The following is a 12,801-nucleotide window of genomic DNA, read 5'->3' as shown; positions in this document are numbered from 1 at the left end:
TGAATGGGTAACATGAGCATTTGGCCCTGTGTGCCCTGGAGCCCACTGCGGGAGGCCACCATTGCCCCCTTAGCCAGACTTTCCGCACAGTCCCTGATGAGGGATGCTCCTGTGCCCCTGCCTGCCTCACCTAGCTCAGGGTGACCTCAATCAGGCTGCGGTTCTCTGACCAGAGTCATTTTTGGATGCTTCCCTTTTCACCAACAAAAGCATTGCTCTTAACCACAAGCATTCATGCTAACTTCTGAAATCTACTGACACATCAGCTAATGAAGCAGGATGCGAAACAAAAAACCAGCAATCTCCACTCAATGCATATTTCCAAAAGGCAACACTCATATGCTGACAGTACATTTCAGAGTCCCCATGTAGGACTCCGACAGACTCTTGCATGCAGCAGAAACATATTGCTAAGTGAACAAAGGGGAGGAAAGGAAGGGAAGACATAAATGCACATGTACATACAGAGGCGCCCCTCCAGTACACACAGCGACTCCTCATTCTCCCATGGAACTGGCCTCATTCAATCATAGCCAAACACTGAAAGACAAGCAAAAACAAGACCCAGGCACTGCACATGGACAAGATCTAAAAATAACTACCAGAGCAGGTTGCTCACATCAAATATTTCATCTGCCAAGAAGACACTTTGCATGTTTTTCTTTTCAAGGAAGTATGCAAACTGCTTGAAAACATCCCTGAGACTCTAGGCAAAGGTTTCCATAGTTCGGAGCTGAGAGATCACAGCTTGAAACAGACGGCAGGCCTCGCGAATTTCCTATGCATTCAGAAGTGACAGCCAGTCGCCGCAGATACTGTGGGTGTTGCCAGCAGAGGAAGGGGAGCAGCATGGGGAGAAGGGCCTAGCAGTGAGCTTTGGGGAAAGCGGGACAGTCATCAACACAAGCTCTGCCCGTAAAACAAGGCAGCAGCGGACACTTGGCTGAGCCAGCAGTACAAATGCCAGTCAGGATGCTCACATCCCACAGTAGTGCAACTGGATTTCGCCCTTGGCTTCCTGCTGGGAGCCTGCGAGGCCAGGCTGCCGGCTAAAGTCCCTAAAGCCTGGACTCTGGGGGAGAGCTGGCCTGAGCCTGGCTGGACCAGGGGAGTACATCCACGCACGGCAGCTCTCTACCTCTCTCTTTGCTTCTCACGCAAAGACGCACATGCATAAATTCTAAAAAGGGAAATCAAACTGCCAAAAAAAAAATCCCAGAAAGTCATTGAAGGCTAGGCATTGTTGTGTAACACCAAGCAGTTATTATCTGCTGTCTTCTGGGGCTGAGGGCTACAACCCTAAATAAGCTGGGTGGTGCTAGCTCAGGATCACATATGCATTTGCAGTCAAGCCCGCTGTGATCCTGGCTGAAGGCTCAATGGAGTTGGTTGATCCAAAAGAGTCTACCTGCGAGTGCACTTGCAAAGCAGTAGGCTGACCTTGGACCTCACACCCACGTATCTCGCATCTCGGAGAGCTGCCTCGGGACATGACAGGTGGCTTCCCCCAGAGCAGGTAGTTTGATCAGCACTCAGAGCACTTCAAATTCAATCCCAGAATTGACATCTCATCATTTTCGCCATTAAGGTACACTGGTCAGCCCAGGACACACTCCATAGAAGAGGATTAAGCAAATGTCTGGATACCAGGGGGGGCAGAGCTCCTGGGGAACAGCTTTATGAAGCAGGAGACTGGAGTTGCTTTGGCTATTTTTGAGGAAGGGTTGCGATTAGAAAATAAAACAATATTTATGAGTATTTATGCATGAGTTGCCCCACACAGTGTGTGCGCACCTGGACTAGCAAGGCATGCAATGAGCTACTGAGAAGAGATGCGTTAGAGTTCTGAGGGCCTCTCTTATGAACACATATTCAGAAGGCACAAAGAATTACTCTACATGTGTAATACATAGTATCCTGGAGAGGGCTTCGTTGTTGGCCATAGAAATAGGTATCTAGAACCTGCAAAGTGATACACCCAAGATGTGGCCAAAAGGGATGAAGAGAATCAAATGGGCCCTGGAGATGGAAGCCACAGCAACTAACAACTAAGCTCGTGTGTGTGCATGCTTGTGTGTGTTAAGCTGGAAAAGAAGGAGGGCAGGAGACCCAGAGGGAGAGAGAGGGACACACAAGAGAAAAAAGGAGAGGAGACACACACAGATCAGACCCCCTGCTCTATGCTGCTCATGGACACTTCCAAAGGCACTCGCAGAAACAACACATCTCCTGCTCCCAAGTTCTGAAAAACTCAGAAACAAAGAGGTGCACACAGAGGCCACAGTATCACTTTTCCCTGTAGAGACAGCCCTAGGCCACAACGTAGACCAGGGAGTCTGACTATGCTTCTAGGATTAGCCAGAGTGCCTCACCTAGAACTCGTCCCTACCAGCAGCATTGGCACCTGCGGCTCCCAAACACACGGATCTGCAATGATGTCTCACCTCCCATCCATGGGCCAGACAGAACAGCAATAGAGAGTTCATCTGCCTTTACTGCCTTTAGAGTTAGCATATAGCGACCTTCTCGCCCAGGGCACTGTGAATGCAGGCCCTCCTACAGGATGGAATCAGCCACGACCCATTTCACAGAGCAGAGACCAAGCTCCCAGAGGTATTGACCGCCAGTAGTCAGGCGACAGTCACCTGGGCCACTTCACAGCAAGGCCACAGGGCTACTCCTCTGGCAGGGGCTGAGGACCTGGGACAGGAACAGGGCACAGAGGAGGGCTGGCCAGCCCAAGGCGGCTGCTAGCAGCCCTGCAGGCACCGGCCTCTGCATCGCCACCCCGTTTGCCCTGGGCCGAGCCTCCACACACCCGCAGCACTGTGGGCCTCCGCACACCTAAAGCACATGGGCACCGCAGGCCCTCCCTGACAGGGACACGGAACCCCGGGAGTTACGAGCCCCTGCCAGAGGCCCCCCAACTCTCCTGCATGATGCTGTCACTGCTTGCACCCCACAGGAAAGGCAAGCTGGCCGTGCTCATGCCCAGTCCCAGCCCCTCTCTCCACCACACCCACATGGACCATCACCGCTGCCCCAAGACTTGCCCTCTGCCCCTCTGCCTCAACCTTCTCTGCTACCCAGGAGGGCCCAGCTGCCTGGGGAGGTTCTTGAGAAAGCGCATCAAACTCACCCCAACCCTGGGGCATCACATTTATCCCAAAACACAAAACATCACACTCTAACAACGAGGAGTGTCACATCACCCCAACTTGGGTCACTTGGGTCACTCCACTCATCCCAAACCTAAGCGCTTTACACTCACCCCAACACCTCAGCATGTTACACTCACCCCCAAAACTGGGGGTGTTACATTACTCCCCAACATTAAAGGGGGGTGTCACAACCAAACACCTCAGGAGTTCACACTCACCCCAACACCTGGGGCATCACACCCAAACACCTCAGCACGTCTAACACACCCCAACACTTCAGCGCATTACACTCATCCCAATACTTGAGCATGTTACCCTCACCCCAACACGGGGTGTTACATTCACCCCAAATATCAGGGGTGTTTCACCCTAACACCTGGGGGTGTCACACTCACCCCAACATTATACTCACCCCAACACCCAGGGGATGACACTCACCCCAATACCTGGGTGACATCACACGCATGAGAACACCCAAGGGAGATTACACTCATCCCAACCTTCCGGGGGGGCAGTCACCCTTGCCCCAACGCCTAGCAGAAGCAGTACACTTACTGCAACACCTGGCCCGTGAGAGTCTCACAGCCTGCGGCGCCTTATGTGGACCCTGTGCCACCTGCTCCACTTTCCACATGTCCACCGCAGTGGAGCCCCACCACATGGATTGCCTTGAGCGCATGAGGGGACACACATGCGCACTGGCTGCATGGGGCGCAGCCTTACGCCTCGGCACGAGGCCGCCTCCTTAAAGGATCCTTAGAGGGCCCTACATTTGACCGGGAGATAGAGACCCCAGGTGAGCCTCGCTGATCCCACTCTCAGGGCCAGATTCAGCTCCGGCCTCGGGCTCCTCACTTCACCTGCCAGACAATGGGGACCCTGGGGAGCTCACCATGGTGGCTCAAAGGACTGGGGTCCCGCTACCATATGGGCCCCCCCCCCCCCCCACCGCATCGAGTTTCTAGCTCCTGGTGTACCAGCCATTGTGTGTGTTTAGAGATGGAACTTTCTCTGCCTTTTGAATAAATAAACTGAATTAATTTAAAAAAATCTTAGAAAGTCTTCTCTGTCCTTAACATTTATATACTAACACATTTCTGCATCAAATGATTATGCTATTTCCTTCAAAATATTCATGAATGGATGTGCAGTAGCGCAAGCCTAGTCCTGAGCTGAGCATTGCTGAGGCTAGGCGGTGGGCAGGGGTTCCCTTGACTGTTCTGTTTTTGCAGGTCCTGGAAAGTTGCTAAAATACAACTTTAAAAGATAAGGAATTGCTTGACAGAGCCAATATGTGCTTGTGGAAACAGGTGTGTGAAAGTACACAGCAACAAGAAGCCACAAGTTTGGCCTTTTTAAACATTTCTTATCTGAAAAGGAAAGTGGCTACCAAGCTTCCAACCTGTGGTCCACACGGCCTCGAGGGCATTCCAAGGGTTTCTGGGTGAGGAGCCAGGAACGGGGGCACGGGGAGGCGCACACGAGCACAGGTGTGGGCAGTACTGTGGAAGGAGGGTCCTGAGTTTCAATTCTAAAGCATGAAAAAGGTAATTCCTACTTATGGCCTGCGAAAGCAGAATTTGGCTCAATTCCTTGGGCCCCTCTACCCAGGTGGGAGACCTAGAAAAAGCCCCTCGGTCCCGGCTTTGGTCTGGCCCATCTCCTGCCATATGGAGAGTGACCAAGTGAATGGAAGATATTCTCTCTCTGCTGGCTCTCACTCTCCCCCGACTCCTTTCAAATAAATAAAATAACTGTGAGAGGAGAAAAAAAGCAAACAATAGCAAGTGCGGGCAAGTCTGTGGAGGCGAGCCAGTGAAAAACGCTGATACCTGGCTGGCCACACACCCCTCTCCCCAGCTCCTGGCAGTCAGGACCCTACAGCTTTTGGGGCGACTGCCCTGAGCCCCTGCGCCCACCCCCCAGCCCCTGAGAGTGGTCGCAGCGGGGAGTGCTCACCTGCCAGGCCTGCCGGGTGGGGAGCCAGGAAGAGCCCAGACAGGGCCAGCAGGAAGGAGCTTCCTGGACGTGGCCTGGGCCCGTGCAGCCTTGCTTCCGGCCCACCCCCTCGTTAGCACCTGCACCTGTGCGCCTCCCCGCAGCCCTGCTCCTGGTCTCCAGAACCTGCTCAGCGCGCCCTGGCAGCTGCGTGTGACTGCAGGCCACGACTTGGAAGTTGGTACTCCACTCGGGTTGTTCTGAAGCCCTTAGGAGGGCTCAGCAACAGACTGTCCTTGGCTCCTGAATGACAGTGCAGAATACGAGTTTGACTCCAGGGAAATGGAATCACCCAGCAGTTTGAGAACATGGGATATATACATAGTTTATAGGAGACAACATACCCTTTATAAAACTTGCAGTTAAGTCTTCACATCCTAACCTCAAACAAATGCACCATAAACATAACAAACTTGACCTGTTTATTTTAAACACTTGGTTGGGGTCTGCCAAATTTTTCAGGCTGTTCATACTTGAATATGAGGCTGTTTTCAGTTCCTTCCATCACACAGTTAGGGTCTGTCCGCCTCTTCCACAGTGAGAGGCCTGCAGATCGCCTGCTTCCCATTACTGGCCAAACATCTGAGCTCCTCCTCAGTGCTGGGGGCCGTGCAAGCAAGCATTTATGGAAGGGGCTTTATTCTAAACTGGGAGATATACTGGGAAGACTATGTTTTGATTTTTTGTTGTTGTTTTTTCCAATCAGAGCAGTCAGTGTGTACCAATTTATCAGATTACAAAAACAAATTGGAGGGGCCTGGTGTTTGGGGCACCAGTCATGATGCTGCTTGGAGCACCACAAGCATATCAGACCAGCTCCCCCAGGCAGACTATGTCAAACTGACCAAAGAGATGGACCAGCAACCATAATGTTACCTGGCAAGACAATTTGTTTCTGATTTTTTCCATAACCATGCTCATAACTAGTTCATTTACTCACTTCAGATTTAGGCACGGCTGTGCAAGAAATAGTTCCCCGATCCCCAGCTTGCTCACTGAAGCCCTTGTTGAGTGTAAGGGAGGTGCCATTAATGAATTGGTGGAGACAAAGAAGTTGCAATACTTTTTGGAGTTCGGGGCTCACACACCATGGTTACCTCCTGGATCTTGCACTCTCCAGGTAGTTCTGTAGTTTACCTTGACAGAATTTGTCCCCCATGTCAGCATCTGCCAGCTGATGCTGCAGCAAAGCCCAACCAACCCACACCCACTCTGACTTATGCGTGCACCAGAAGGAACAGTCAACCCAGGCTGGCATTCCCCTGCTTCAGCTCACATGAGGCCAACAGGTGTTGTAGCCCTGCCCTGGTCTGCCCCTAATCCCAACCCACATTCTCCAGTGGGAGTGGTGGTCCAGCAGGGAAGCCCCTAACAGACCCCCTACCAGCTTCGCTCACCTGCAGGGACTGTGTCCTGAGAGAGGAGTTTCCCAAGCTCCTCCATCAGAACCTCTCCCAATGCCAGATCTCGCATCCATTGGTGGGTCCATGAGCCAGCCCTACTTAGTCCACATTCTGTCCTAGCAGGAACAGTAGCCTTTCCTGACCGGCCTAAACCCACTCTGGTTTTTACTGCTTGCTGCTATAGCCCAGCCAAGCCTGGTCCACACCCAGACACAGCTCACGCATGGCTCAGCAGGGACAGAGACCAACCCAACCCGTCCTACACCTGCCCTGGTTCTCACGATCACCAGTGGGTGCTGGAGTCTAGCCCAGTCTGGCACACCCCAGAACCAGTCCACACTTGTGCCGAGGGACACTGCAGCCATGTCCAGCCTAGACAGCAGCCCCTACTCTGGCCTTCACACTCACCAGTGGGAACCACAACCCAGCCAGGGCGTCCCCTTTGCTCCCCAATCAGGCCTGCTCCCAGCCACAAATTTTGCATGTGCCAGTGGTTGCTCTGACCCAGTTTGGCATAGTCCCTCACCTGTGTTGACCTTTGCCTTTGGATGCTGTAGCTTGGCCTGACCCTGCCTGCCCCCAGGCCCAACTGTTGCTGGCTGGTACTGGAACCTGGCCCTGTCAGTCTGCTCCCATCCCTGGCTCATGCAAGCCAGTAGATGTGACAGCTTAGCCCCGCATGACCTGCACTTCAACCTGGTTTCTTGCACTTGCCAGCGGGCTAAGATTTGCTCAGCCCTGCCTAGTCCACCCTCCTCCAAAACCAACCCATACATTTGCCATCAGTTGGAGCTACCTTGTCCAGCTTGCCTGACCCCAAGGCCTGGAACACATGCTCACCAACAGGAACTATGACCCACTTGGGGAGTTTCCCACGTTCTCCCACTCGGCTCACACCCAGACCCAGATCTCAAGCATGCCAGCAGGTGCTAGGCCCTTGCCCAGCATAGCCTGCTCCTTCATCTTGGCCTTGTATGAGCCGGTGAATGTTGTGGCCTGGCCCGCCCCACACCCTGCTTTAGGATACATATTGTGGGTGCTGCAGCCTGGATCCACCCAGACTATTCTCAGTCCCTGTACCTTGAGAGTGTTGGCAGGTTCCACAGTCACACCTAGCTCAGCTCATCATTACCCCAACTCTTGAGCTGACCAGCAGGACTTGTGTTTCCACAGGGGTAGGCCCACATAACCCCCACAGAATCTACTCCTGCACCTGGTTCTCTTGCCTGCTGGTTGGTGACATGACCCTGCCTAATGTGACCTGGCCCTGTTCTGACATCCAGTCTGGTACTGGGATCTAGCTCTGCTAGACAGCCCTAGCTTTCGTGTGGACTGGTGTGTAGTGGTCAGCAATGTTCCATGCTAACAAACCCTACTCAGGACTCCCATGTGGGCTGGTATATCAGTCTGACCCATACAGGTCTTTCCCCTCCAAACCAACAGGTCTCAGTCCCCTCGCTTACCTGTAAGTACAGTGACCCTGTTGTTGAGTGTCCCTCAGGATTCATTCCTGACATACACGTACAATGGCCTCATCCATGCATATCACTAGGCAGTAATTCCACCCCCTCAAGAGCCCAGAGCTTGCTGCAGGACAGCCATCTGGCAAACCTCAGCACCAGTTGGCACTGAAACCGCCAACAAGCCCTGAATTCACCCACTGCTTGGCAGCAGTGGTTGGGGCTAGGGCCCCAAGCATTGAATCCAAGCTGGCTCAGGTGCTCCCAGCAACTGCCACGCTGCCAGGAGGTTCCTCCATCCAAGCCCCCATGACGAGGACGAACTCACCTGCCTCCCCACAAGATGGAAGCAGTGGGTGGAGCCAAGGATTCGCCTCAGTATATTGACTGTGAGGGAAGAAAACTCTTGGACCCAGGCAAGCCCCGGATTTGCCCATCGCTTGGCAGCAGTGGCTAGGGCCTCAAGGATTGAGTCTGACCTGGCTCAGATTGCCCCAGCAGTGGTCTGGCCATCCAAGCCCCAAGGACAAACCCACCTCGCTACCAGCTTTTCTTGCCACACTCACCTATCAGGGCACTGCCGTGCACACCTGCCTGTGTCGCTCAGGACCCTGCTGAGCTGCATCCTGGAGAAGCTTCCTCCTGGCCTGTGGAAACACCTCTCAGGCCCTTGAGTTTCATGTCTGTTAGAGTCCCTTGCTTTTTCATAAGGGTTTCAAGCATTGCAGAAAGCTCATTTTTCTCTTCAGTATTCTGCGGTTCCTGCTGGAAAAGAGAACCTGAGAATGCCTTTGAAAAGGAAGTTTGCTTTTGTGTTCTTGTTCAGCCAACATCTAACAAGTCAGTATGTACAAGAAACTGTTCTAAACCCTATAGCTCTCATAGGGGAGGAAACTTAGCACTTCTGAAATGCCTGGCTCAAGTCTTCAGGAACAACAGACTAAAAGACCACAAGACCAGGAAACTCCATGAAGGGCAGGGCACCTGGGACCTGGGACCTCAGGGCTGCTGTGTTATGGCCAGTAAGGACTTGAACTTGATACTTGCTGTCATGACGTTGGGTGATTTGATGCATAAATAGGCAAGGGTAATGGGGGAATCTCAACTGAACTTGAACTGTGGTTATGCAACAAGGTAGAGGAACCCACCATGGTGGGAGGGTTTGGGGAGGGTTGGGGAGAATCACAGTACCTATGAAACTGTGTCACATAATACAATGTAGTTAATGAATTAAAAATAATAAACAAATAAAAAAGTAAAAAATAAAAAGTAAATAGGCAAGGGTGCCATCAACAAAGTAGGAATGAGAGGCAGGACAGGATGGGCTGGCCAGGAGAAGGTGGTAAAAGACTGAGGAGTGACAGGCATGACAGGTGGCGTGTGAGCAGGCAGGGCCATCCGCCAATAGTTGGATACACAGCCTGGAACTCAAGGCCAAGGAACACCTAGGAAGAAGCAAGGATTGGAAAGCTAGAGGCAGCGATTACTGATTTTGTTGTCAGTGTCCCATTAACTAGTGAAGTTGTGTTCTCACTGTAGCTTGTACTGTGTTCAATTCAGTGTTGTAGGTAGTGTGGTAGGCACTTTTTTGTGAAGGGCTTATGGATTCCTGAAAACAATATATTCTATGAATGAATCTGATTTTCATGAGTAATGTCTTTCCAAATTGATCAATATCTACCATTTAATTTTCTGTACACGAAAGGCTGAGGGAGAAAGTCGTTTTTATTGTAATTCGATTAAATTATCCTTATGCTCTACCTGGTTTTGCTTTCTACTTTTTATTCTATTTAACTGATTGTACACTAACTAGTTTATGACCTGTACTTGAACTTATAAGTACACCGTGAGTCTTGATGCACTGATTGCTTTTTGCCTGTAATTCTACCTCTTCTCAAGAAGTATTATTAGTACGGCCTCCTTTTTGTTTACTTGCTAGTTAGTTTTGTCCAGCTTATTATTAATATTTGAGGCAAAGGACAAGGTATGGGAAAGCATTTGGTTGCTTTAAAATTAATTCTTCCATCTTTTAAATGAGGGCATTTGACCCATCATATCATTAAATTAAGTCAGTCTTCTGACATATGTTATGCTTTTTTCCTCAGGTTTTTTGGAGTTTCTCCTCCATGCTAAATAGCAATGTTTTCTTTCCTTTTATCTTTCATTCTGATTTGGACATGGTATGGTCTATGTTCTTGGAATTAAACAATTATTATAAAAGCAATACACTGTAGAGAAATCAGAAAGTAAAGATAAGCAAAATGAAGTGAAACATATGCAAAATCCCACTCGATCTGAGAAGTGCACTATAAACGGCTTCATGTGTAGCTCCCCAAATGCCTTCTAGACATGTAAACACATCTGTATATAAACACACAACAGAAGCCCCTTGAGAAGTACGGCTACACATCCTTGGCTGTGACCTGCTTTGATCAACATATCCTGAGTCTTTCTATGGGAATAAATCACTTTCCTGCCACATAACTTTTTGATGCCTGTAATGCATCCCAAGGACTGGACAGAACAGAATTTAAACAGTTCTTCTGCTGTGGTTTATTAACTCTTTGCTATTGCTAACAATACTTTGCTGAATAGGCTTGCTACAACCTTAAGCTTACACTTTGAGCAGATGGTTACTTTCTTATAATCAATGTCCGAGAGTGAAACTACTAAGTCAATAGGCTTGTGTATTTTTCAGGCTTTACATATGCAGTGCCAAATGCCACTGGTCATGCTAGTCCAGACTTATGTCCCATTAGGAGACGTATTTAATGTTGGCTTTGATCTTCCCTCAATGTATGAAAAGTGAAGAGCCACATACACTTTTAGTTCCCATGTCTTTCGTTACTGTCTAAGTTTAAAACTTCCTGCGTGGGACATCCACCTCCTTGATGACTGTCAGTGGTCCCTGCCCCCTTGTCTTTGCTCTTCTGTGTCATCCGTCCCACGGTGGGTCGCTACTGCTCAGCATGACCGTCACCATATGGCAGAGGCAAGCGTCTGCTGCTTCTGATGTTAGGTTTGTGTGATACACATGTTTGTTCCTTTAGCTTGTCCTGGGCTCGCTTTCATGAGAGGCCCGTGGGCACCAGCCAGAGTTGCCAGTCGGATGTGCAAACTCAGGTGGGAGGAGGAATTGGGGGTGGGCAGGGTAGGCACTGGCATTTTCTAGCATGTCCACATAATTGACAATAAGCACCAAAGGTTTTGAACACAAAGTTCATGGATTGAATTTTTTTTACAGGCTCCCAAAGTCCCTTTAACAGAGCAGCCCTCTGCTCCCAGGCATCTGCAAACAGAATTGGGGCAGGTTTAAAAACTTACGTTTGGACAGTATAAAAGCCAAAAGTTACTGGAGTTGCTATTTTCAACTTTAACAAATTTATGCATTAATAGAATGGGGTGGAAGTGAAACGAAATCTGAGGCATTGGCAGTAACTGTTGTGGTTAACTTTATTTTAAAGTCCAACAGGTGTAGAATTATATCTAATACAAACACCTGAGGAATGTTGAACTAAGCATAGCATCTTCACACAATTTGAAGAAAGATTAAAAAAAGTGCAAGCAAAAAGCTCATTGTATAAAAGGAACAGCAGGTGAAATCATTCCTTGAGTAGCTGCATTCATGACTCAAGTATGTTTAAAAACTTGGTTTTCTAAACAGAAAATATGCGTGCTCACCCCTGGTGAACACATTTTGCTGGCATGAGTAACAGATGTTTAATGTATTAGCAACAACTTTTCATAGCTTATAAACACTATACCTACAATTACCCAACACACTAACAAGAGATAACATATTAAGCACAAAACAACGATGAGTAATAACTAAATAATAACGTTGACTACATTTCCCTTGAGAGTCCTTATTAAATGAAGCCCAAAACAATAAGTCAGAAACTAAAGTTCGCTTCAAAGTGCAGCGGGACAGGTGGCTCAGGAGCAGCTGGATCCATCAGAGACTCGCTCAGGACGGGGCTTCCCGCACTGAAGCCAACCCGCAGGCTGCCTCTTAGCCCCAGCCTGGGCCAAAGAGGTAGTGGGGAGAGCAGCTGACGAAGGCACATTTCACAAAATGAAAGTGTCTCTCCCAGATATAGTGCATCATGACTTCTGTCACAGTACAAAGTGCCATTTCCTGTTTTAAAAGACTTACTTTTTCCATACTTCAAATATAGAATAACATTTAATATGAGCAGTACTCACATGAAGATAAAAATACATATAAATAAAATCTAGGGCTTCAAAATTTTTGGAATAAATAGGTAGTCTCTTCAGAGAGAGACACATGTGAACAATGAATACATAGTTAAACGTGCAAGCGTGGCACAAATATGGAAGCATTAAAACAGGTGCTTTTGTGCAAGAAAATGCAGACTCCATGCAACTCCCCTTGCAGTACAATGCCTCCTGCATAAACCACCACTCTCATCTATCAGCAATCTAAAACCTGGTAAGAATATTTCACAATATTTCATGTTCTATTTTTCTCTAAACAAATATTAAAACAACATACAGAGAATTAATAATGGAGAGGAAAATAACTTATGGTTGTTCTACTTGTGGAAACTGATAGAATATGAATAGTATACTGCAGAACAAATCACAGAAAATATCAGTATCAGTAGAAGTTGTCAATCCCTGATAAAAATTTCCTCGTTAGCTGCTTCGGTTCTATAAAGATGAACCAAAATGAAAGGGTTTTGCTGTTTCCTGCATGAAGTATATTTCTGAACTACTCAATGCAAGTAATGAAAAGACAGAGAATGAGCTTCCTTT

This window comes from Ochotona princeps, chromosome X, assembly GCF_030435755.1.
Source record: "Ochotona princeps isolate mOchPri1 chromosome X, mOchPri1.hap1, whole genome shotgun sequence".
In the NCBI taxonomy this organism is placed as follows: Eukaryota; Metazoa; Chordata; class Mammalia; order Lagomorpha; family Ochotonidae; genus Ochotona; species Ochotona princeps.
The sequence above is the reverse complement of the archived record's forward strand: the minus strand, read 5'-3'. Positions refer to the sequence as shown.